General features: G+C 40.7%; 1 protein-coding gene across 2 annotated transcripts in view; it reads right to left on the bottom strand.

Annotated features, from left to right (window-relative positions):
* The window catches only part of LOC119650768 (aminopeptidase N), a 221229-nt gene that overhangs the window by 144065 nt on the left and 50453 nt on the right, over positions 1-26711 (bottom strand). The gene's annotated exons all lie outside the window — the stretch shown is intronic.

Raw genomic sequence — 26711 nt, forward strand, 5'->3', positions numbered from 1 at the left:
TACTTTTCGAAGCAAATATTAGTTTGGATGCAAAGAAGAGGAGTGAAGGAGTTCGAAAGGAGTCACCGAGTTAAAAATTTAAAAAAAATATGGTTGTCTATGCACATGGTATCTAGGCCACAAAACACTATCCGATGCCATTTGGTGCAGTTCCACTTGTCAGCGCAACTGAAGTCGAGGAGGCAATAAAACAAATGAAATTGGGAGTAGCCCCAGGGCTTGACGACATCGCATCTGAGCTCTGGAAAGCGAAGAGCTGGGACCCAACACTGTGACTCAGTGTATTCTTTAATCGGATTATTGAGGAAGGTAGAACACCATCTGACTGGCAAGAAAGTACGATAGTTCTAATATGGAAAAACAAAGGTAGTCCAGCAGAATGTTCAAATTATTGTCGGTTACTCTCCCATACCATGGAGATTTTTGAACGCATTCTTGACAGCCATATTCACGAAATCGTTGAAATAACCGTGAATCAAGCCAGATTTGTCAAGAAGCGTGGAACTACTGACGCAAACATACTGCGCGGTTACTCATGGAGAAACACCGTAAGAAGCATCGCCCTCTTTACATTGCATTTCTGGATCTAGAGAAATCGTTTGACCGTGAACCACACGAACTCATCTGGTATGCCCTATGACAACACTTAGTGCCAGAAGAACTCGTGCGCTGGGTTCAATTGCTCTACCACGATCCGAAAAGTAAAGTGTGGCGGGTGTATTAAAACGCTTCGTGTCCCTTTTGGTTTTCATCAAAGAAGCGCCTTGTCACCTCGTTGTTCTTGTTATGGACACCATCGCACGGGACATCCAACGCCCAACGCTCTATACACGGCTTTATGCAAACGACGTTTTTTAGCATCTTATAGCAAAAATGATCTCGAGCACCTTGTCCAAAAATGCAATGATCGCCTCATGCAACATGGTCTCAGATTGAATCTGAAGGAAACTGAGCTTTGACGACAGATCCCCATGAAATAGGCACAATCACTGTTAGCGGTAGTGATCTCTGCCTATCTGACCTGACCTATCAGCCAATGAAGAACTGCGTTATGAAATTGCTTCACACATTAATGCAACCTGGATGAAGTGGCGTTCCACAACGAGCGCTTTTTGTGATCGACGTATCAACGAACGTCTCAAATCTAAAATTTACCGCAATGTCGTCCGTCCTGTTGCTGTCTATGGTTCTGAGTGTTGGCCGACTATAAAAGACAATGAACGGCATCTTGCGGTAATGGAGACGAAGCTGTTGCGTTGGACTAGTGGCGTGACACGTTTTGTTCACATCCGAAATGAGAATATCCTCGATCGATATGGGGTTGCACCGATCGTAGAAAAATTGCGAGAGAGGCGTCTTTGATGGCATGGTCACGTAATTCGCGCTAACGAGAATTCACTTGTCAACATTGGTCTGATCATCGAAGTCGATGGTAAACGACCAAATCGCCGGCCGAAACAACGGTGGCTGGATACGCTGGATGGGGATTTAAAAACCTCGCGAGTGCATTCAGATCGGGCATTTGATAGAGCCAAATGGCAAAACCGATCACGACGAGCCGGGCCAAATAAAGTTAATAATAGCACATTATTATATTCTGAAAATTTACTATGAATTCGACTCGTAATAATTTGCAATAATATAGGTTTCAATATTAGCCACGAGTATGCTCGAAAAGAGGATGAAGATCGTATAATTATAGCCGAAAATAAGCTGTCGCTGGTACTCAAGAAACAAGAGTTTGTCACAGACAAGAGCAAAAGGATGTCCTGGATATTGCGGCTGGGACTATATGGTGCTGGAGTCTACGACTTTGATTTTTTTTTTCCACGTGTTATTCGATTGTAGAAATGTATTCGCTTTTTTCTTGAAACTCTATTTTTGATGTTTGTGGTCATGATTTCTTAAATAGTTATGAACCGATCTTTTCCAAATTTTGTCCAACTCTTCTATACAATATTTTCTACTGCTTGAACGCTCTATTTAGGACAATTTTCAAGGCCATACGATGTCCAATCTTCATTAAAAACTGGGACTCTTGGATTACGACTCCGTGATAAATGCAATCTTTAATTTATTTTTTTTCCCCTTCGTTCAAGCACGCGCTATAAGCATCTACTAACAGAAAATTTGTGTTTTTTTTAATTTCACACTCACTGTCATGAGTTATCCTGACTACTCCGGGGGAAATTTTTTTAAGGGTCTTTGAAAATGAGGTCCTAATGAAAATAAATTCGTATTTAATAACTATTAAAATATATTGTATAGTTAGTAAATACGTATATATTTTAATAGTTAGTAAATACGTATTTCGAGAGCTACTTACTCTCTTCCTCAGTACTTAACCTAGCTTAAGCTCTCTCTTCCTCAGTACTTAAGCCAGCTTAAGCTCTCTCTTCCTCAGTACTTAAGCTAACTTAAGCTTAAGTACTGAGGAAGAGAGTAAGTTGCTCTCGAAATACGTCTTTACTAACTATTAAAATATATTGTAGTAGGAGCAAGCTACCTAGTTTTATTTTTATTAAGAAGAACTACAAGCATCGGAACGATAACTATTTTAAGAGGTCCTAATGGCTGAATTTTCAAAATTTTTTAATATATCTTTTATATTATAAACTGTTTGAATAAAATATTTCATTGGATATATAGAAATAACAAACAATAAATAAATCATAAAAATATACTCGCTTTAAGCCTCTGAACCCCACCCAACTCCTTAAACGTCATTCTGGAAAGTTTGGTGGAAATCCAATCATTATTAACAAATAGTAGTTGAAAGTTGCCTCTTCCACGTCAAAATACTACCCTCAGTACCACATTGAATGGAATAGTGGGTGTATTCAACTTATATACACGACGACCTATACATAAGTGGAGCCAACGTCTAGTCAAATAGTCTTACATAAAAATCAACAAAACCTTTCAAACCGGAAGCGCAGAGCTTCAGGTTCTCGGTCTATGGTGTGAGTTATTACTGAAAAATCCCTAATCTGGAGCACTGGATTTAGTATGGTTAAATTATCCAGCTATGCTCAGAGTCCACTTATTTAATCTTAATCTCTGAGGTCTGATCTAGTGAACGTATTGGATAAAATCGATCAAAATATAACTCGTTCCACGGATGGTTACTTTCCACGTAATCCTGCAAACGGGGATATACACTTTTCGTTGCTTTTATAGAATAAGTTTTATTGACATAGTTTTACTCTTGAAATCTGGGGTACTTTATAAAAAAAAATTACTCACGACCAATGAATTTGGGAAGTCTCTAAATGTCACGACATTCTCAGAATGATTTGGAAGGAATTAAGTACTGAGTGACGGGATTTGTACTCATTGACGTGTTACCACTGGCATTTGTTATGGAAGATGTCAAGATAGCATGAAGTTTGATAGTTTTATATTTCTAGATAACTCAAAGCGAAGGTACATAAATCTGTCGACTTTTTGCTGAAGATTCTTTCTGTCTTAATCTTAATCTTACGAGTATCTGTAAGAGGATGATACATTTACCTTTAATGTGATATGACTTTTCCTTTTCCGTCGTATTATGAAACATATGTTTGGTACTTCAATAGAATCTATTAAAGCAAGACGTAGAATGGATTCAAATTTATTTTCAAATGGAAACTCAGAAAAGTAGTCTCTGTTAAAGGTGCTTTAATTTCCTTCAATCATATCTTCATCGGAATATAATGTTCTTCGCTTGACCTCGAAAACACTCAGTCTATTATTTTTGTATGTCAAAGAACTTTAGGTAATATTTTTCAATTGTTCGAGGTGAAGATGCAGACATAAATCATTCTAATCTCCAGAAAGAACCTCACCAGCTTTGTTAATAATAACCTATCTCAAGCCACAGCTGGGGCCACATTACATACATTACGTAATCCAGACAGGAAACCAAGCCATACTTAAGAAGCAGTTAAAGCCAATTGTAGTGCACATAACAATATGCATGAAATGATATCAGGTTCTTTTGAAGTCAACAATTCATATGGAAATGTTTCCTTCAAACTCATCAAGTATCTTTTAACAATGGCAAGCAACTAAAGTCTAGTTGCATACTCTGATGTGTATGTTGGGATTAATTGAACGTGTTAAAGTGCAGATTGCTCCGACACTTCTTTAAATAGACGAAGGCTTAGCGCACAACGACGCTGGATTAATCACCAACCCACGAGTTCAACAAACGCTCCAACGATCTATCAATTGATTGAACCATTATTGGAGCACACTTTTCATTCGGCCGCGATCGAGACATAGTTGCCTTTCCCCAAATCCAATGAAAGTAAATTATGATGACGCTAATGATGGCCTAATCGAAGTTGTCGATGATACTATGACGTAACTACAAGCAGATTAGATGAGGACTCACACGTGGAGGTTATCACCTGGCCCGTGAAAGTTACTCGAATAAGCGTTCTTCGGCCAAATTATGGTTTGGGTTTATCGTTCTGCTTCAATGAACAGAGCTGCCGGTTTGATAAATTCCTTGAGCTTCACTAAAACTTGTTTCATTGAGGCTTCTGTTCTGAATGAGTGAAAGGTTTCCCAAAAAGGGGCCTTAGTTTTCTGTTTTCACTAGCAAAAATTATCTTCGATTTTGTTTCATTCATAATCAAAAACACGGCAAGCAGCCGTTGTGCGTTAAAGAAGGTAACACCGGAAATCTCAATTTGTTAAAATATAGAACTTGTTCCACCTACAACATTTCATTGAACCGCATCGTGTTTACAATTACCACTATGCCCAATACAACTCTAAACCGATGAATGACGTCGATTGAATGAGTGAATGGAGTGCTTTACGACTTTATATTCAATAAAACGTGGTCGAAGATCGTGAACATCTGAAATTTGATTTTAGTCTAGAACGCCTCCATGGGGATCAAGATTGTGATAAGAGTTAAAATGCTTTCCAGATACCATTCCGGACCCAGACGATCTACTGAAAATGATAAAGTGAGAAGCTCCCTGCTGGGTAGAATTTATGTATTACATCATTATCCATTGTACATTACACACGCTGGGATCTGAACAGTAAAATGTCTTCTCTAAATAGCTGACAAGTAAGTGGTTAACGCATCCTAAAAGTGATTACATTCACACTTTTTCCTCTTGAAGTTGTGCTTCGAACAATGGTAGCCACGTTTTGAAAACTTTTTGAAGGGTTTGATGGATCTTGGAGTGTTTTATTTCAAAAATTAGATGAAAAGAGAGATAAATTTATCTTCTTCCACTTTAAAGCTACAAATTAGTTTGATGCTTTTATGTTCATATGCACGGTAAATAGTCTTGAAGGCGTTTTAATCTGCATGAGAATATAATTAGTCACACATATATAAGCATGTATAGGCCTTGTATTTTCACTATATATTTTTTTTCATTACTTACTTATAAGCCCATACAAATTTGCCATTTGGAAGTGATCGATATATTTTCCAAGCCTCCTCTTAGCTGCTTGCTTTTCCAATTTCCGCCTCTTGTAAAGAATTAATATAACAAGGCGAGAAACCGGAAGCTTGACGCTTCAGGTATAAAAGGTTTTGTGTTTCCCTATGTGAGGAGCAAAACGTAGTTCTCCATTTGCTGATAGCATTGACCCGAGATATTTAAATCGTTCAGTTCTGGGCTAGTTACTGCCATTGCCAGAACCCAGCGATTCAAATATCTCGAGTCAATGCTGTTAGCCAATGGAGAACTGCATAATGAAATTGCTTCACGCATTAACGCAACCTGGATGAAGTGGCATTCCACAACTAGTGCTCTTTGTGATCGACATATCAGCGCACGTCCCAAATCTAAAATTTAGTGCAATGTCGTCCATCTGCTGCTCACTATAGTTCTGAGTGTTGGCCAACTATAAGACAATGAACGGCGTTTTGCGGTAATGGGGACGAAGATGTTGCATTGTACTGGTGGCGTTTTGATCACGTCTGAAATGAGAATATCCGCGATCGATACAGGTTTGCACCGATCGTGGAAAAACTGCGAGAGAGGCGTTTTCCATAGTATGGTCACGTAATTCACACTAACGAGAATTCACTTACCAATATTGGTCTGAACATCGAAGTCGATGATGGTAAGCAACCAAAAAGCCGGCCGAAACAACGGTGGCTTGATACGCTGGATGGGGATTTAAAGGCCTCATGATCGCATTCTGATCAGGCGTTTGATAAAACGAAATGACGAAACCAATCACGACGAGCCGACCCCGCTTGTAAACGGGACAAAGGCTGAAGAAGAAGAAAAAATGTGAGGAGCGACGAGTGCACGACAGCGCCGTGTCACATAGCTAAAAAATTCCATTGCCCTCTATTTTTTAGAAAGGAATTTAAATAAATCATTTGATGGAAACCCCTGTATTGATAACAGTCCACCTCATACGCTTCACACTCTGAGTTTAATATTATTAGCAAATGCCAAGAATGTAACCTACATCATATATAAAAAAAGGCTGGGGAGAATTAGATTCTTCTTGAATGAAATTTTAATATTTCAGTCGAATGTCAATTATTCCCGTTAATTATGACGTCGGCATCTTACTTAAATAGCTTAGGATGCTGTTAATTTGCACGAAATTGATAACTTTGAACTACCATAACTTTGACACTAATAGTTTGATTTCCATGAAACTTGGCATGTGCATGCACGAGACTGTCTCTATGTCGATGCAAAATTTAGTACACCTAGGATGAACTTAAGGGGTGTTTTTAGTCAATTTCTACAAGTTGATAATATACTATTAGTAAGTTTATTTGAGCAGATACCGGAATGGGGCATCTCTCGAAGATTAGATTTCACATAAGTGTTTTACACAAAACCTTAAAAAGGGCTGCAGATAAGTAGATTCCTCATAAATGCGACTTTAATATTTCACGCGAATGGCAATTACTCCTGTTAATCACGACGTCAGCATTTTATTTACTTGGCTCCGGAAGCAGTTAATTCGCGCGAAATTGCTAAGTTTGAACTACTATAGCTTTGGCGTTAATGGCCAGATTTCCATGAAATTTAGCACGTATATACGAAATATTGTCCTCCATGCTGGTGCATTCGGAAGTCCTAGGATGAATCTCAATGGGGGTTTTCAGTAAATTTATAAAAGTTGGTAATATACTATTAGTAAGTTTATTTGAGCAGGTATCAGAATGGGACATATTTTGAGGCCTAGATTTCATCTAAGCGCACCACCCTGCTTTTTTTCGGATTTTTAGGTTGGGTAGTTTTCGAAAAGGAGTCCTGTCTTACTTTAAGTCCGTACATTTTGACTCCTTACTCACACACTTTGCAATTCACGCCAACATTAATGTCAGTTTTGGAAAGTACAAATCGAGACCTTTCATTTGATACCCTACACGACTATCCGGTGAAAAAATTTGTTGAATCCCCTTTTGCATATATGGGAACCCCCTTTAAACTCCATCTAAATTTATGCCACTCGCTGTATGCGTGGGATTCCACAGTTCCATCTGTCTACCAAATTTCGTTCGGATCGCATTAGCCATTTAAGAGAAAAGCGCGTGTGGCAGACAGACATTGAATCGATTTTAATAAGGTTTTGTTTTACACAAAACCTTAAAAATGAATGCAGGCTTTTCATGATCGCCATTCTAACAAAACTATGTCCTGTGACCAAGAGATTAGACCTAGCACTACTGAGAAGAAGAGAATGGCCAGTAGGGGTCTGTAGAACGTAGCTATTTCGAACCATTAATTCAAGCTACATGGACTGACCAGTCGTTCATCAGAAATCGAATGGCTTTTACCACCGGGCGCTTTTTTCCTCCAGAGAGGAGATAGAGGAATCGATTCGTTTGGTTGGGATTCGACACTTTTTCCGATCGTAAGCCTGTTTCAAATCAAAAGATTTTCAAGTCACCACCGGTTTTTGAATTGCTTCCCATCAACTATCTCTCTACTTCCCCTCCACCATTTTGAATGTTTGGGTTGGTCGCCATTATAAATGGACAAGATGTGTGCGAGGCGGGGTGAAATATTTAGGTATGACACTCAATGCGAAGCTCAACTGGAAAAGACATATTCTAAGAAAGAATGGCAGATCTAGATAGATGTACTGGCTATTAAGGAGGAATTCCCAGCTGACCATTGAAAACAAGCTGCTAATTTATAAGCAGATCCTAAGGCCCATGTGCAAGTACGGCATCCAGCTCTGGGACTGCGCCAAAAAAACAAATCTAAAGGTAGTACGAACGTTCCAAAATAAAGTGCTCAAAAGCATAGTAGACGATCCTTGGTTTATTCATCATGAGGATCTGCATAGGAACCTCAAAGTACGGTTGGTTAGCAAAGTCGTCAATCATCACTCCGAAAACCGTCAAAGCAGGCAAGTTGAATAATTTTTCAACAGGTTTTTGTTGGGGTCTCATATCCCGTAAGGCCATCAATCTCTCTGTGGTAAGGTCCATTATAGAGTAAGCCACTACATCCATTATGAACCTGCCAAAATACTTTGAAAACAAGCTTAACTCAATGTGTGCTTTCAGCCTGAGAAAATGCTTGGGGCTGACCAGAACCAGCCTTTTGAACCAGATTTCTGCTTTGACCAAAGAGCCGCCTCTCTGTTTCAGAAGGCCCTTCCTGGCGGCCAGAGAACTCAATTAAAGGAAAGGAATTCCAAAACGTATCATTCGGTGGTTCAGAAACCGGATGCTGAAAACGGTCTATCCTCGATCTATAATTCATTTTGCAACTTGTTTGACACTGTAATGTGGCAATGTTATGCAGCCTGTAATAAAATTCAGGTTATCTGGTAGTATGATTTGGGGGACACCTGTGGCAGAGCCTTCTGACCTTCTTTTTAAGTCTTTAGTTCTATCGTGCCGCATACGCGGGGAACCCATTAAATGAACTAGCTCAAGTAGAGGCACGTAAAGATATGGGCTCTAGTCTAGTCCAGTAGATTATGCCCGGTTTCGGGTTAAGTTTCGATGACATAATAAGTTTTTCTAGCCTTCAAAAATCTATTTAGGTAGAGATCCTTGCATGATTGATGACATTTTATATTTCTTTAACGAGGCTAGACTTACATATACATATACAATAGTTTCAGCTTCTTCGCGGTCACGGCATTTCCTGTGATCCCCGTTCTTGTTTCCTGCATTGATCTATCATTATGGTTCCCAATGGTTAGTTAGTCCACACGGTATCAGATACCTTTAAACTACCGAGTAGCCTCTATGTATTCGTGCGTCAAGTTGCTACCGGTTTTTTCGACTGGACTCACTCGAAGAAATACTTAAGCTTGATTTTCCGGACCTCAACCACCCTCGATTCTACAGTGCATTCTGTTTTTCCTCGATCTCATCTTTTTATATACTTGTATACTAAAGTTTATAATGCATTCTGGTCATCATCAACTACGATAACGACTAAAAAACAGTAACATGCATCATCGCGTAAATTAATTTTTTCAACTTAAGTATTATCAACTCAATAAAAACTAAACATTCATAACTCTAAGATATGAATGGCTAATACCTGCTAAAGCTTGCAACACGTGTCCACACTGTTCGGGCACTTATGTGTATCTAAGTGTATCGGTTAATTAAAAAAGATTCAAACTTAATAAATTTGTGTTTGGCTGTTTTTAGCCATAAACGATCGTGTATTTCTGACAATATAAGGTAAGTGCCTGTCATCAGTCCTGTTGGTGTACGTTGTGGGTAATATCAGGTCCTGTTTGGACTGTTAGCCTGCCGGGTCTTCTGATTATGGATAAAATCCGGCTCAAAAGGCTGTGACGAGCGAGTTATTTAATTAGTATGATCCATGCATGGGGTTGGGGTTGTACCCAAATCGCAAGCAGAACTCTCAAACGTGGAATTGCGCTGTTCGACTTCAGGGTCGCACTCTTTAATTGTAGTAGAGGCTTTAGGTAGGCCTTGAATTCACCAGTATGAATGGTGAGCCTGCACTCAGTATAAATCTGTACCTTTATGCCGGTTCAGCCGCAGTGATTCTGTTCTCTAAATCAGACAAGACGAGTACTCACATAAGACTTGGGCGACCAGTCGTTTACCTGACCGATCGAAAGGAAGAACACTTTATATCAACTCGGAACAGTTGGAGGTGAGCAATATGAGGGAAGGAATTGTTGGGCAAGAAGAAAAACAGAATACCCCAAAAATAAATCCTTGATGCAAAGATAAGAATTCCAGCCCAGAACTATATTTTGCAGGGACACAGCTCTTGTCGGGAACATGGACCAGAGGAGGAGATGGATGAGCCGAATGTTTCCAGGAGCTAGTCAATGACACAAACCAATCTCGCTACACCCAAGAAAAAGGGGCCGTATCAGCACCCACACTCGAAGAAGCCAAAGATGCATTAAAAACACTGAAAAACTACAACCTGCCAAGTGTGTATGAAATACCTGTGCAGCTACTATAACCAGGCGACCCACACTTCATGAGTTCGTAGACACTATTTGGTCTGACGAAATTATTCCGGAAGATTGGCGCAAAAGCAGCATATGCAGAATCCATAAAAAAAGATGACAAACTTTATTGTGAGGCTATAGGCCGGCGGAAACATAGGTGGCTTGATGGACTGGATGAGGATTTGAAAGCTGCACGACACCACCCAGATCAGATAAATGATAGAACCAAATACCACAACCGGTCACGACGAGCCGTTTGGGAACGGGACAAAAGCTAGAGTAAAAGAAGTTTTGTACAGAGTATAAAATGCTATCAAAAACAAGGAGGTAGACGCTGGAGAAGTGCTAGGAATATAAAATTAGTGTTTCTTGTTAACTCCTTAGTGCAGTGTAGGGCATCGACACAATCTATTTTCCTCTCTATTTTTCAATGTGACCGTACTTCAATTTCATTATACGAGTACTTTACGCTATGTCTCTTGCAAGCTCACAGCAGCGAGACAAACACAAGACAAACGCAGACATCCATGATGACTGGGATTCGAAAACAGAACAACCAAATTGAGAGACTGACGCTCTACCCTCACAACCATCGCGACGCCAAAATTTCCTTTGCCTTCAAACAGGCAGACGACAGTATCGACCGATCGCTACTGTAAAAATATTGTTTGAAATTACAGGGAAGCTGATTAGATTCTCTTATAATAAGCTTTCTTTGAGTACGGATAGTGACCACCCCATCCTATATGGCATATACTCCCTCTGTCTTAGTAAAAATATCTCCACCACAGGGCCATATGGGCGACAACTGACAGCCAGAGATAGTTCACTTTTTATTGTGCATTACCTTCGACTACCACCCGTCAATACATTCCTGATCCAATTTGACCCCACTGAGAAGATTGAAAGATCAATCTTTCAAGTTAAATGGAGTCGTTGGCGCAACACCCCAATTGGATCAGGGCTTTGAAGAGGGTTAGAGCACTTCATTCAAGACCATAACAGTACATTACAGAATTACAGTACCCTATAGGAGACAATATGGTCAGCATTGCGCTCGCTCCAGATTATTACCCTGATTTGACTCAGTCGAGTAGACTTTTATCCAACTTCAAATCACGATACAAATCCCAGCCACCCCATCACCCAATGCCAGATTTGAACTAGAACTAGAAACTATAACAAACTTGACTAATTTTTTTCCCAATTTCGGAACAGGTAGTATCATTTTGTCCCGGGTCCAGATTTATTCTATACGGCGCTGGGCGACATCAGTCCTAAGGAAAGGGATGAGGATGTGATTATCCACAGCCAAAGATTTCTCGAAGCTTGGTATAGAGATCAAAGCAAAATTATGTGGGCATATTTTCACCCTTATTTAAGCTGGGGCCGGATCTCCTCTCTATGAACCTCCCGATAGCATGCAAGAATGATCAGTCTTTTCAATAAAGAACATGTGAGTATAACGAGCATATTACCAAGCAATCCGGTAGGACCTTAGATTCCCTTTGAGCAAAAGACAGGAGGATTTACATAATATACGCGTTGTTGAGATAGGTGTTAACTATCACTTTCGAAGCGAAACTTACGGGAACCTTTACTATAATATATGGATTACAAATAAGACTGGCGGAGTCGCGTCCAGCATGCTTGCGATTGCATAAGACACCTTTGTTTTAATTACGATAGATAGAGTATGTATATGTATATAGCTGGTATGATCCTCCATGTTTTACTTTGGCAAAACCCAAGAACATGCTTTGACAGTCTACTCTCCGACATCCGTGGCTGGCCGATAGAAATTCAAGGAAACGTAGTTCGATATTGTAATGGACAAAGAAAACGATATGAATACGTATTGAAAAGGAAGGGTCTGGTTCAGTTGTGAGACTACATTCACTCGCGTTAAAACCGAAAATGACGGAACTGTCAAACTGGTTAGTGAAAGCAATGGAAAAATGAACTTTGTATAGGTGAAGTTAAATCAGGTATCCGCAGAGAGAGCTTATTATGGAACAAAATGCAGCTCTAATCTATACTCCGGTCTGCATCGACTCAAGTGATTATCTAGCAAGGGAGATTCACGTCATAAAAAACCCACAGTAATCAGACAAGACCTTACTAGAAATTTCCAATAGAACGCGGAGGGGAAGCCCACGGTAAAGAATGCATGGATTGCAGAGCACATTTTTCCAAAAAAGCTGGTAAACCTCCAGTTGAGATGAGCCTACCTACAACAACCCATGGTAATGGATAATGCCAGAGATATTTAGTTTTCGTTAAGCCGGTCGATATGTGGGAATAATGAAAGGCGCAATGTTAACTTTTAAGTAGCTCCTTCAGTATGCTCTTCGTAAAGCGCCCAGTGACAATATGGTCCTGACAACGATGATGCTGTTCCCAAGATGGTGTCATTAAACTCGATTATAGCTATAACTTAATAACGTTGAGTCCCGACTTTGGCATCCGTACAATCTAGGTTTCTGATCGAAATCAACTACAATTTATTGTACACCATTATCAAGAATAACAAAATTTAATGTTAAATTTATTTCTGTAGCACAACGGAAATGTAATGTGTCTTAGCGACTGTCCATACTTTCCGTCAACACAGAACAATATCGATTTGGAAAAATGCAATTGTTAAACAATAGGCAATATACCGCCAAAGAGCCACACAAAGGTTTACTCACGTATTCTATTATATGTACTTGCCTTTCTTACTCGACTCCATCCATATCTGCAGATAAGTACCTATAATCGTGCTCAGTAAAGGCTTACAAGGAACCTGACTTTCGCACAAACCTGCATCTAAATATGTAACATAGACGAGTATGCTTTCCGGTCAATTATAGCCGAGGTGCGGCGCTGCAGAATGGCTGGATTTAGATAAATATTGTTTGTGCAATGTAGACAAATCTAATACCACATAAATATCAAGTCAACACGCTAAAAGAAAACTAAATAGACACACGGCGTCTCATTTTCCTAGAAAGCAGTTTGAAATGTAGGCAGATCATAAAGTAAAGGTTGCCAGTTTCAAGTCCATCTGCTAATGGGGAGCTCAGACATAGGCTCTACTAATGTTTTTGCTTTCATCGGAAATCATTGACCTTGTCCATGAATAAATAACCAATAAATGTTTAGATACTTTTGCACGTAAGACCATACTTGGAAGTAATAAATTTGAATTTTATAGTAAATGTACCATAAAGGCACTGTTAGAAAGGCATTTGGAGTTCGATGCTAGGCTATTTGCATGTTCAAATGGATAGTGTGCGACAATTTTCTTCCTTGACTTTTGCAATAGACAGTTTGCACGTACATATGTTTTATGTGCATCCATACTCGTACGTCTTGTTTATAAAGTGTCAGTTGACATAATGACGCTTTTAAGTTGACGAAAATTGGCATGGGATCATGTATCTAATATGAGTATAGTGACAGCTAGGGACGGGTTAAGGGCAGTTAGCTTCTAAGACGAATAGAAACTAAGCGTCCTCTCCAAATAACTTTTTCTGTATCCAATAAATGTTTTATATCTCTACTAGATAACCGATCGCCATCTTCAATGCATGCTTATTCATTTCTTTGCTCATCAGGGGAAGGTGAGTTGACATTGAACAACTCGCTAAGCTGGATACCATGTTGAATGGGTGAAAATCCTTAAGGCCTGCATTATCATCTGGTACTTCCCTCACTTTTCAACAATTCCTGAAGCGCGGTTGTTAGGGTCACTTGCTGCTTGCTGCCTAATCATATAAGATACTGAATGTTAGAAGCAAAAAGTCCAAAGGGATGTCAAATCAAAGAAAAATTTAGGGCCACAAAAACAAATAAATAATGAATAAACATAATACCGAAATAGGATTTACAATCAACAGTCTGTGTGCTGACCGCATTGATGTGTCGTTACGGAATAGAAATAAAGTGCTCTAAAACGCCTCAAGCCCACGGTTTAAACTGAACCGAAGCGCGCAATCAATTATTATTAATAAAAACTGCAGTATAAATATAAGAATAAAAAATAAAAATAAAATAAATTAAGGCAAAATGCCAACTCTTGGCAAGCAAACCCTGAAAAAATATAAGCACTCTGAAGTACGCAAACACAAAATACGAATCACCTGAGAAATTCCTATTCATAAAGAGGTTAATGATACTCAGAAAGACGCAAACGGTAAATATTTAAAACATGCTGATATTTCTCCTAGTTGATCTGAGTGCTGGGGAAAGCAACATGACTTTGGTGAAAGTCGCCTAAACCAATGATCCTAGGTAAATCTCCGCTAAGCAGGTCTCAGGATGCGTCCATCACAAGCAATGCATAGCTTCCTTTCAACAACGACAATAATGAATCCAAAAAAAACCCTGTCAAATGATGATTTGATGAACTGCCTCACTCGATGAATAGTATTTATGTTTAGAACCAGGATAATTCTGACAAAGTTAGGAGTCTGCCAACTAACCAAAAAAGAAAGCAGGGGAGCAACCCAAGGAGGAGTCATCTCATCATGCTCAGCAGTGGTGTATACATAGTTTCAACATTGAACCCCCGTCATTAGTGAGGTAATGGATGACAATTTTAATGAGGTGTGCTCATGAACTCCAAATTGTAATGTCTATGTAAATCTTAGTATATAATGCTATTCCACATGAAAAAGTACATAATGCTATTCCACATGAACTTCAACCAGAGATAGGCACTGTTCACTAGGGTGAAGTATCTTAGCGTAATATTGTATACAATAGACTACAAGAACAGAAAACAATGGTTATCCTTTAGATAAGCGCAACCACAGTAGTCCTTTATGGTCCCACACTGTAGCCTACGGGCAGCCTAGTATAATATAAGAAGCCATCTTGATCTCCTCATGTTGTCATAGAATACAATAACTGGTTATTTAACTGATCCTGTCCGTATTTTGAATTCTTTCAGTTCCCATAGATGAACTTGATTTTTGGTTTCCACAGTGACTGATTTGCGAATTTCAAGTACACGCTCTGGTTTTACAAATTGTGATTCAGATCTCTTCTTTGCAAGTGGGTCCTGTCTTGGCACCAATGTTGTTATGTTCAACGTTGCTTCGTTTTTAGTATTCAAGACCTTAAGGTTTTGTTGGCATTCCAATTCGAATACATTCGGGCAACTGGGAGCTGCATAGATTTTTCAAGTCGCCTAGCATCTCAATACACGCTAGCAGACAGAACTCTTAACTATGCGGAAAACGATTCAATTGCTGAAACAGAAATAAAAGACAGCAAATTGTACAGACAGTCAAGTTTCTATAAAATTGTTGCAGTCGACAACTTTACCATCTGAGTTTGCGTCGCGGTGTCACACTGAATAGAAAAGTCTAAACAATTTGCTTAGTGTCATCACTGACCCTCACGGGCCTAGCCAGAAATGAGCGACCAGACGAGCAGACCAGATAAACTGCATAAAATATGGAATGAAATTTTCTCTCATTCCCTCACTGTAACTAAGGCCAGATGACAACTTTGGCTCAATGTAATATAGCTAGGAAGATTGGGCTACCATACAATCTATTAAAAAGGAAGGACATGCATTTACCACGATAAGGCTATAGGCTAAGTTACGGCCGTAGACATTGACATTGGGAATTGGACGTCAAAGCCCTCGTATCGACTCTCATTATCCAAGTTAACGACATCGAAAAATGAACAACTATGTCCATGCGTATTTTGTCATAGAAAGAGCGCTCTTTATGTACAGCTCGAGCTATAAACCAGTTATTCGATATCCTGTGCACATAGAACGTTAACATCACTTCAATAGTTATTACAAATGCCACTTGATTCTCGACGAACTCAGAATAAGTTTTCTACTCTTCTTTTTCTACAGTTTTTGTTCAGTTCACAAGCGAGGTTCGCCTGTTGTGATCGGTTTCTATCAAATGCCAGGCCAGGCTTTCAAATCCTCATCCAACGTATCAAACCACCACTGTGCCGGCCACCCTTTTGGTCGCTACCATCGACTTCGATGCTCAGATCAAACTTGCCAAGTGAATTCTCGTTAGCACTAATTACATGGCCATGCCATCAAAAACACCATTCTTACAATTTTTCCACCATCGGCCAACTCCATATCGATTGTGGATATTCTCATTTCGGATGCGATCACGTATCATGCCACTAGTCCAACGCAACATCTTCGTCTTCATTACCACAAGGCGCTGTTCATTGTCTTTTATAGTCGGCCAGCACCCAGAACAATGAAGAGCGAAAGGGCGGACAACATTGCGGTAAATTTTAAATTTGAGACGATCGTCGATACGTCGAACATAAAGAACACAATTTGTGGAACGCCACTTCATCCAGGTTACGCTAATGCATGAAGCAATTTCATAACGCAGTTCTCCATTGGCTGATCGCATTGACCCGAGATATTTAAATCGCTTAGTTCTGCGCTCAGGTCACTGCCGCTGACAGTGATTGTATTTGTTACATTGGGATCGGTCGAATAACTCTACTCGTAGTCCGAAAAAGATAAAACCTGTTGTTACGGGTTGTGAAGTAATAAATGTCAGTCTTATGATTTTGATGTCATATCTGGGAGGATATGATGATAATGAGGATTATATTTCTAAACTTGCCTCACAAGCGCAGAGTGCATAGCCATTCGCTTATGCTTTCAAAGCCGATAACAGCAGGTTTCATTTTTTGGCTGAGTAAGAAACCTACTCCGAGCACATGGTTCACCGGATGCCCACTATGATATATGGTGTATTGACTCTACTCTCCAACGCATCTTCTACGACGCTGTTACATCAGCCCTATATTGGGACAGGGTATCGGCTACCTGCTTGGCAGCTCCATCTCTGTAGAGGGAGTGCACGTTCCATGAGAAAATGCGCAAATCGTTATTCCGTTTACGTTGCCGGACTCATCGTTTTATTGTCAGTGCAGTCCGAGAATCCTTTTGTGGCTTCGTAACAAGTTGTTTTCCGTGTAGAATTGTCAACCCCAGCAAACTCTCAACCTGGAGAATCAGTTGGTGCAATTTATCCCATCCTTCTCCGTCTGCAGCTTTTCGTGAAGAAAGAGCTTCCAACGGTCACCACTTGGAATTGTAGATAGGGTTTGATAGTAAAGCTGTTGGTGTTGGTTCAGCAGGCGTTCCCAAAGTTTTGTACTCCATCGTGGGTACCAATCCACGTTTCGCCCTGGGGCCTATACTTTCCGTTGATTGCAGTGACTAAATGACCAGAACTAATGCAGATTTACTTCGGCAGCATTGAATATCTCCAATGAATTGCGATAGCAAGAGGCACTATCGTGTGCCCTCTCTAACTTGACTTTGGATATATTCTGATGATATTGATATTATGTGTAGAAAAGAGTTTGCCTTGAAAGAAGATTTCGTTCAAATAAAACAGGCAGTACAACGTTTTCCATATCAGATTCACATCAACATAAACATCAAACGTTTTTAACTGCTTCAAAGTTGTACCTTACTTTAATGAAGTTATATTATTCCCCGATCTACAATCGAAAGTCACAGCCGATACCAATATGAACAAAGAAATCCGCATACCGCGTTGGCAGACAACGGAGCCTACGTCTTTCAAAATCCTCCCCTTTAAAATGTCTTTCACTAGTATTTTAAGGTGCAAGATTATTACTACTGAGTATTCTTCGGAACCTTGGGTGCTAAGCAAACATCAATGCATTCGTGAGGAAGATCTTGCATTAAATCTTTAACTTCCTACGTGACAATTGGCGATTAGGAAGCCTGTATAACGATGAAATCTTTGAGCGATACTGCGATGGATGTCTCACTTGATCTGACTAGACGAGGATGGACCCATCGCAAAGTCTATAAGGAAAATATCTATGATAAGAGCAGAGGATCTGCTATCAAAGATGGTAACTAACTAAATGAAGTTGGCATGAGGACGAATCGTTTAGAACTTTTGATTGTGGGAGACTCAAACTGGACGATGATTGGCCCATAGGCGACCATACCGCTAAGATGGGGTTATCTAATTCCCCATAATCGCCGCAACTATTTGTGGTGGAAAAGAAAGAGAATAGTAGTTCATTTGCAAAGTTCTAAGAAAAGCCACTCAATAAACACTAGGCAGAGTACAGTGAAATCGAGGACCCATTCTCAGAAACATCACCCATTGAAAAATTTGCAAAGAAAGAGGTGATACCTTTATATTACCTTTAACTTTCAAAATATGTACCCTCCATCGGCACAAATAAATTTAGCAATAGTATTTCATTATGTGAATATACTAAAAACGCCTCAAGTTTTTTGCTAGAATCATAAGATTGCAGTAATATAGGTCACAATAAGGAGTATGATACTGGAAAGTTTTACAAAAACCGCACTATTGCTAATAAAGTTATTACTAGCCAACTCGTCATAATAGTTTCTTTCGCGCAAATTTACAAATAAAACCGCCGCAACCCATATACATATGTAGTCTTCCATAAAAGATGCGAGAACACAAAATCGTTCATACCTGAAGTGCCGGGTTTCCTGTTTCCAACTTGTTATCAAATTAGGAATCTTGTAATAACACCAGAAGTGATTAATCTTTTTGACCGACTCAAAAACAGCGCTCTCTGATAACAAATGTTACTGTTCGTGTGAGAAGAAAATTGAGAACACAATGTTGAATCACACGAACTGCATTTGTCTGCTTAGCTAGGTTGTTGGAACTACAAGCAATGAAGAATCAAGCATCTGACTTCTGATCCATGGGATGAATTGAAATCTCATTTGAATTAAATAACAAATACAATTTTCTTGAAGCATGGAAGAAGGCAAATTAAAAAGTCGTAAATCGAAAAGTCGAAGGTTGCAAGTTAAACATGCACTCGTGATAGGGTGGTAACTGATTAGAAACAAGTGGCAGAATAGCAAATGGTATTAATGCTAATGACCAAGGGCCTGTGAAGATTTTTAGACAGCGCAATAGATGATACGCCCAATCACAAGTAATCAATTGAACAGCTTCCTATGAACTTGTGATCCATTAAGTCTGTTCTATATATAAAATGCATCAATCAAAATACTGATGAGCTTTGAAGTGTGTATAAAGTGCAACGTCTGTAGAGCTGCATTCTGGAAGAAAAATCTCGATTGAACAGAAAAGGAAGCAAATGTTCAATATGAATCATTTACTCGACGTTGTGAACTGAAATAATTCCCGAAACCTTCTCATGAGAAAATTATAACTTACTTTTCTTATGAGACTATCTTCAGAAATGGGGCAATATTCATGGTATAGAAATAGGAGCACGCAGCATATATTCATTAAATTTTCCACCTGGCTTGTGCATGTTTTGGGATCCTTGCTTAACCTTGCTCGTCCTCAAGTAATGTTCCAACATTTCCACCAAATTTCGTGCAGCATATATTCAGTTGGTCCTCTATCAATTAATGTGGCCACAGTATTACGATAAAGCATGTTTGTATTCGAATAAACCATCCTACTTTGTGTAGGCCAGTCTGCTACCTGTAAGCTTCCTTCCTTCCTTTATGAATCTACTCCAGAAATTATGTTCATCGGCAGTGAACGTTGAATGTTATTGTTTTTCATCCACCAGTTAACCCGTTGGGGAGTTCCGTCCCCACGTACTCGAGGAGGGCGATCAGACCCGAGTCTGCAAGGGACTCATCTGAAGTGGCTTCGGCCACGAAGCCTCACCGACGGTTATCTGGTACCATGGGAACCTAGACGGCCCTCTGAGAGCATATGCTCCAGGAGAATTCCTGGAGGATGTGTCCTCGGTCCGGTTATTTGCGGTTGGCCCCCTAGTGGGAGTTTCATGGTCGTTCTGGTTATGCCTACATCGCGGGCAGAGCTCCTTGGAGCTCAAGCGTGGAGTTGCGCGTTACAACTCGGGTGCCGTACCCCTTAGTTGCGGCAGAGGGCCTCGCATCCACTGGTATGAATGCTGAGCCTGCACTCAGTATAAACCAGGACCGCTGTGCTTGCATGGCGGGGCTCTGATTGTGGTCCTAAAATCAATCCGTGTTCGGAGAAGAACCTGGGATTATGCCTACAGGGCAGGTACTCACGTTAAACCCCCAGTACTTTCATGTTCTTCATCCACAAAATGTGCATGTTTGATAGTTATCCAAACAGCTAAATTTTTGGTAATCCCAACAGTTAAACTAAAATAATTGTCATTTTTATTCTACGGTACGTTTGATTACTACTCTATCTCTCAGTTATGTTTGATGTGAGCGAGTTAATAATCTCACGTTATTTTCATAATTCGCATCTCTTTCGTCAATAATGTTTGAACAAGTGTAATTACCATATGTAAGTATGCACAGCTCACCCCATTTTGGCGCATACGAGTACATAGTATCTGTCTGATGGTCTGAGATGGTACGCAGCGTTCACCGTGAAACCATATCTTGTCTATGGATTGCAAATTCGATATAACTTCTATCATGTCATGGCTTTATCGAACTTAGGTAATCTCTAGCTAGTTCTTCCATAATTACTGAGAGAATCGCCTTCGTTCATTACTCATTTAAAGTTTGTTTTTAGTGGTAATACATAAATAAACGCACGATTCATTTTCACATTTGAGGTCGAAGATTGGTTGAACTGAGTTCAAATTACATTATCCGACACAACATAGAATGCAAGCACTACGATTTGAAGAAAACAAATGTATCAGATTTGACCAGATGCGACAGACAGTGATCCCAACATTCTCTAGAACACTTTGTCGTAGTCGCTCCGTGTCAAAGAAGACTGTCGAGTCTCGGGGTCTATTTGTTGGTGTATTTATAATACGCCCTATGAGCTGGCACCTAATAGGTCGTCCATTACCATAAATAGCGGCTAAAAGGGATACAAATGTGTGGGCTAACAACCTTTTCATACTTTATTGCGTCATACTGTGACTATCGAAAACGGACGGCCAACGGTAACGAGGGTCCCCAGAATGCTTGCTTTCAACACAAGCGGGAATTCCAACGATGGACATTTTGGGCCTAAGAGAAGTAAGATGCTGAGACACTGCAGCGTACTCCTCTCCTCTTACTGTACAAATGGCACTATGCTTTTGTACTTCGGAACGCCAAGTGGAAGCAGACACGAATTCAGGTTGTTTCTGACGGTTTTCGCAAGACGCACTCTCTCCACCGAAGAGCCGGTTTCTGACAGATTTCTGACTGCAAAATTCTGGTCCAGGTTAAGGAGCACCGTAATTGTATAGGACTATGCACCGACGGAAATTTCCGATATAACCAAGAAGGATGCTTTCTACGAGCAATTATGAGAGGCTTTCTAAAGGTGACATTGTGATTGTCAGAGGTGATTTGAATGCCAAGGTGGGCTCTGACAACGCCTTTCTCGAAAATGTGAAGGGGAAACACGTTCTCGGCGACCGTAAGGATAATGGTGGGAGATTTGTACATTTCCGCAGTTTTCATCCTCGCGTTATTGATGGCACATTGTTCGAGCACAGAGCTTGCCATAAGGTCAATAGGACTTCAAATGACCGACACCGTACGAGCAATCTGATGGACCAGTTTGCGATCAGCAGCAGATTTATGGGTTGTCTTTTGGATGTGTGTAATAAGAGATGAGTTGACATCGGCCTTGAAAGAGATCCCATCTGATGTTCTCGCAAGGCTGGAGGGTTGCGACGCCCCCTCCCAAGTTCAACATCGACCGTGTATGATCTAGCCGTCGCCTCACAATAGGAGAGCAATTTTGCTAACTGGGTGGCACATGCATTAAGTAGCTCGCTTGAGAATATCGATAAATATTGGACCAAGTGGTAAGGGCATCATAAGCTTTGGCTGAAATCGTGGAAGCGGATCGATGAACGGAAGGGATTGAAGGCTCTATTGACGGTCGTGGGTGATGCCGGGCGCAGCGTGGTCTAACTCCGATTCCATGCATCATCCAGGAAGTCCAACGTAGTGTGTACGATGACAAAAGGGAATTTGTTATATTGCTGGTCCAAGAAGCGAAAGATGGCGCAGAAAGCAATAATTTCAGAAGTGCATATCCTATTACGAAAGAACTTTCATGTGGTCGCAAATCTTTAGATGGTCCTGTGAACGACGTTAATAGTCGACAGCTTATCTACGATGACGAGCAGGAAATGAGGAGGAAAGAACACTTCATCACCCTTCTCTTCTTGAAGATGAAATGCCTCTAGTCACCGTAACATGAAATCATTTCGGCCATCAACGCACTCAAAAGGAGTAAAGCCATTGGGTTGGATGGTTTCCCGCCAGAGTTATTTACCGCTGCACCTTGAATAACTGCAGATCTGCTAGTTCTATTCGTACCGAATCACTAAATAATACTGGAACGTAATAAAAACATCCCGAAAGCTTAATCGGCAGAGAGCAGATTGCCCTGGATTTTCCTGCATCCACCACATTAACACACTACGGGTCATTTTGGAACACTGCACGGTATTTAGATCTTCGCCTCACCAACTCTTCATTGATTTCGAGAGAGATTTCGATAGTGTGAACCGCGAGTATATCTGGCATGCACAGGAGAGGCATTTCAGAAAAACTAATAGCTATTATCAGAGCAACATTATGATTGCGATTATAATGAAAAATAAGTGTGATTTTGTGTTTCATCATCATCAACGGCGCAACAACCGGTAACCGGTATAGGCCCGTTGTAATAAGAAACTCCATGCCGGTTTTGCGCGGACGCACTCCAATTCATTTTATCTAAAAGCTGTCTGGCATCCTGACTTACGCCACCACCCTCAGGTAGAGTCTGCTTCGTCTTCTTTTTCTACCATAGATATTGCCCTTATAGACTTTCCGGGCTGGATCATCCTCATTCATACGGATTAAGTGATCCGCACACCGTAACCTAATTAGCCGGATTTTATCCACAAGCAGATGATCGTAGTATTGCTCAGATTTCGTCGTTATGTAGACTGCGAAATTGTTCATCCTCGTGTAGGGGACCAAAAATTCTTCAGAGGATTCTTCTCTCCAGTGCTGCTAAGAGTTCGCAATTTTTCTTGTTAAGACCCCAAGACTCCCAGGAATACATGAAGACTGACAAGGTTATTGTCTTGTACAGTACAGTTGGCTGCCAACAACCGTGCGCGGATTTCATCATCGTAGCTGTTATCGGTTGTGATTTTCGGCCCTAGATAGGGGAAGTTATCTACGGTCTCGAAGTTGTAACCTCCCATCTTTATTATTCTCGTTTGGCCAGTGCGATTTGATATTAATGGTTGGTTGGTTTTGGTGCTGACGTTGTCAGCATGTATTTCGTCTTACTTCATTGATGTCCAGCCCAAGATTTCGCGCCGCCTGCTCGATTGATTCTTCCCTATGCCAGCATAGGCCAGAGCGACATATAATGGCGCAAAATGTCACGTATTGACCGAAATAGGAGTGATTCGAGTCCGCCATCTTGCATCTTGTCACCAAAAGAATTTCTTCTCGCTATCGGTGATGCCGTTCGTGCTGCTTTACAAGGAGGACGTTCAATGGACCATATCTTTCCACAAACACCGCGACTAGGCTGATAACATATGTCTGCTCTCTTACCTAGTCATGGACCTTTGCCAGATGACTCTGGATTTGGATAAAGAGACGAGCAGAGTTGGACTGAATATCAATACGAACAAAACCAAGGTTCTCAGTCTGACGGTTCATCGCACTTTATCACCATCCATGAGCAGAGTATCGAATGCCTTGATCCATTTGTAAATCTAGGAAGCGTGGTTTCTGCCGACGGTTGCCCCGAACAGGACGTTGCCCGACACATTAATGGCGCTAGATTTGCTTTCGCTGTCTTGTCTAAAATCTGAAATTTCATTTATCTCAGATTAAATGGAGATTGTTCACTGCTGGTGTTCTTTCTGTGTTGTATTTAGGAGTAGTACGTGGAAACTACGCTTACTGTTACTCTAAATGTCTTAGCTTTCGTCAAGACTATTCAGAGATGTATCATCGTGGTACGCTGGCATGATTTTTATTTCAAACAAAGAACTTAGTCCGGGCATAGGCCAGTTATCCATGTGTGAAGTAATCAAAAGTCGGAGGTGGCAATGGATAGGCTACATGTTAAGGAAGAAGGACAATTGCATTGCTGGCTATGCCGTGCAGTGGAACCCACGCTCCCAAGATGACTGAAGAGTGGGTCCCCTCAAGGGCACTTGGTGCAGAACAGTAGAGGACGAGTGGGAATGTCTGGAGAAGTCCTGGAAGGAATTGAAGCGCATTTCAGTGGACCGGGTATGATGGCATGTTGGCGTCGTTGACGCGCTATGCCCTAAAATGGGTGAATGGCAACTATATATGACACGTGAGAAACATTAATTTAAACCGGCCAACCACAACCTGCATCAGACGAAGATGATATCATGGCAGATAAAAATTGTAATCCTTATCTTCCCATACCGGAGTATGAAGTATTAAAAGTGTCGTTTTATGGAAGTCACAAACGTGGAAATCTATTCGAAATAAATTGAAATACTTGCGCTCATCAGCTTGTGAAAGGTTGAAAACAGTTTAAAATAAACCTGTTTCTCCCTTTCAAAAGCGAATGACCGGTAAAATGAAGGCTATCTATTTTGAGATACGCTTGGTGGGAGCCGTCTAGAGATAGCTGAATGCCATGTGGAGCGCAAATTATTCACGCTACTTATAAGTTTATGCTCGTAACCTGTTGTAAATCGAGAAGTATTTCCGTAAAAAAAAGCAGGACATAGGACTTCATAAGACAGACCCGTGCGAGCTCGTTCAGAATTGCGGCACGCGGAATTTCGCGCCTAAAATGGAGGTTCTGATATCCGCTAGAACGAAACCCATGAGAACCTTCGGCGCAAGCTCAGACTCGCGTCCAACTGCCTGTAGCCGGGTGTATCGAGGAGGAGTTCCCGTCGGCCAGCTTAAGGTTTTGTGGAATCAATTTATTTGGGTAGGTTACTCGGAAAACCGACACTTCCGTCGGTTTTAATAAAAAACCAACGTACTGTGCATCGACTAGCCGTCACCGTGGCTCCCAACGAAACTAGTTTTGTTGAGTTCAAAAAGTGGATAGAATGGTACATTTGGTTGCTTGTGGTGCGATAATACCAGCAAACAGTCGAGTCCTTTGAGCGCCAGGTGCGCCAACCCGATCGCCCTTTCCAGGAGGCAGACTACGATTGGTATCTACCTTTCGAACGAAATTGTGGCCGGCATTGTCACTATCGAGCTTCGTAGTTCCGCCAATTGTTCGGCGGTTATGTCCCGTGACACCTCTGCCACCAAGGGGCGCGCGTGCACCTCGTGGACCTTATCGCCGTAAGTCAGCTTAGCCTCCTCACTCGCTGACAATCGCCGGATCAGCTGCTATCTTGGCATGCTAAACTTGGGGCGAAGTGAGATCCCACCAATGGTTGCGTCCAATGCACGGTTCGCGAATGCGATGCGCTTCGCACATTTGATGCGCCTGTTATGAGACGTGTGTCGCCATAGCACTATCACTGTCAGTAGCAGTGACCTGCGGTTTAAATATCTCAGATCAATCCTATCACACAATGGTGAACTGCGTTATGAAATTGCTCACACATAAGTGCAGTGTTCTTTGTGATCGACATATCAAGGAAGATCTCAAGTCGCAACTCTCAGGTTCTGTGTTGACTGACTATAAAATACAACGAACAGCGCCTCGTGGTTGCATCCAAATCAGGAAATGACAGAGCACACTTTTAAACGGAACCAAAGCTGACGAAGAAGAAGCTTCACTTTATTTGGGCATATGTTAATATAGAGGGTATCTCAGAGCCAAAATACTGTATAGTGGCTATTTCGTGATTTTTTCCAAATTAGTTGGTTGGGTAGCTTCTGAAAAACACTCCGTGAAAAATATGATCACTGTAAAATACTAGGGTTGATGCTAACTTGCAAAGTACTAAACAAGACTTTTCATTTGTTGCTCCACATGACATACACACACTGTGCAGCCGCTTCTAAGAAACGTGCGTGTGACAGGTCAGTAAATCGATTTTAATAAGGTATTATTTTACTCAAACTTTAAAACAGACCTTGTAAAGTAACAAAACTTTTTCCCTTCTGAAAACAATCTAACCTAACTAGTAATTAGAAATAGGTAGTAAATAGTAATCGTTTGTATCTTATGATGCAATGAATACCATTCGCACACCTCAATGTAAAGAAATACTTCCAAATCAATCGCTTATCAATCAACCGCTTTAGTAAACAATGTTAATCTCGCATATTTGGAATTCATTCTGGAATTCGAACGGAGAACATCACAGCTTCATATGCTTCATAAATATTTACTATATTTCTAAATAAG

The sequence above is a fragment of the Hermetia illucens genome, chromosome 3 (assembly GCF_905115235.1).
Source record: "Hermetia illucens chromosome 3, iHerIll2.2.curated.20191125, whole genome shotgun sequence".
NCBI classification, from domain to species: Eukaryota; Metazoa; Arthropoda; class Insecta; order Diptera; family Stratiomyidae; genus Hermetia; species Hermetia illucens.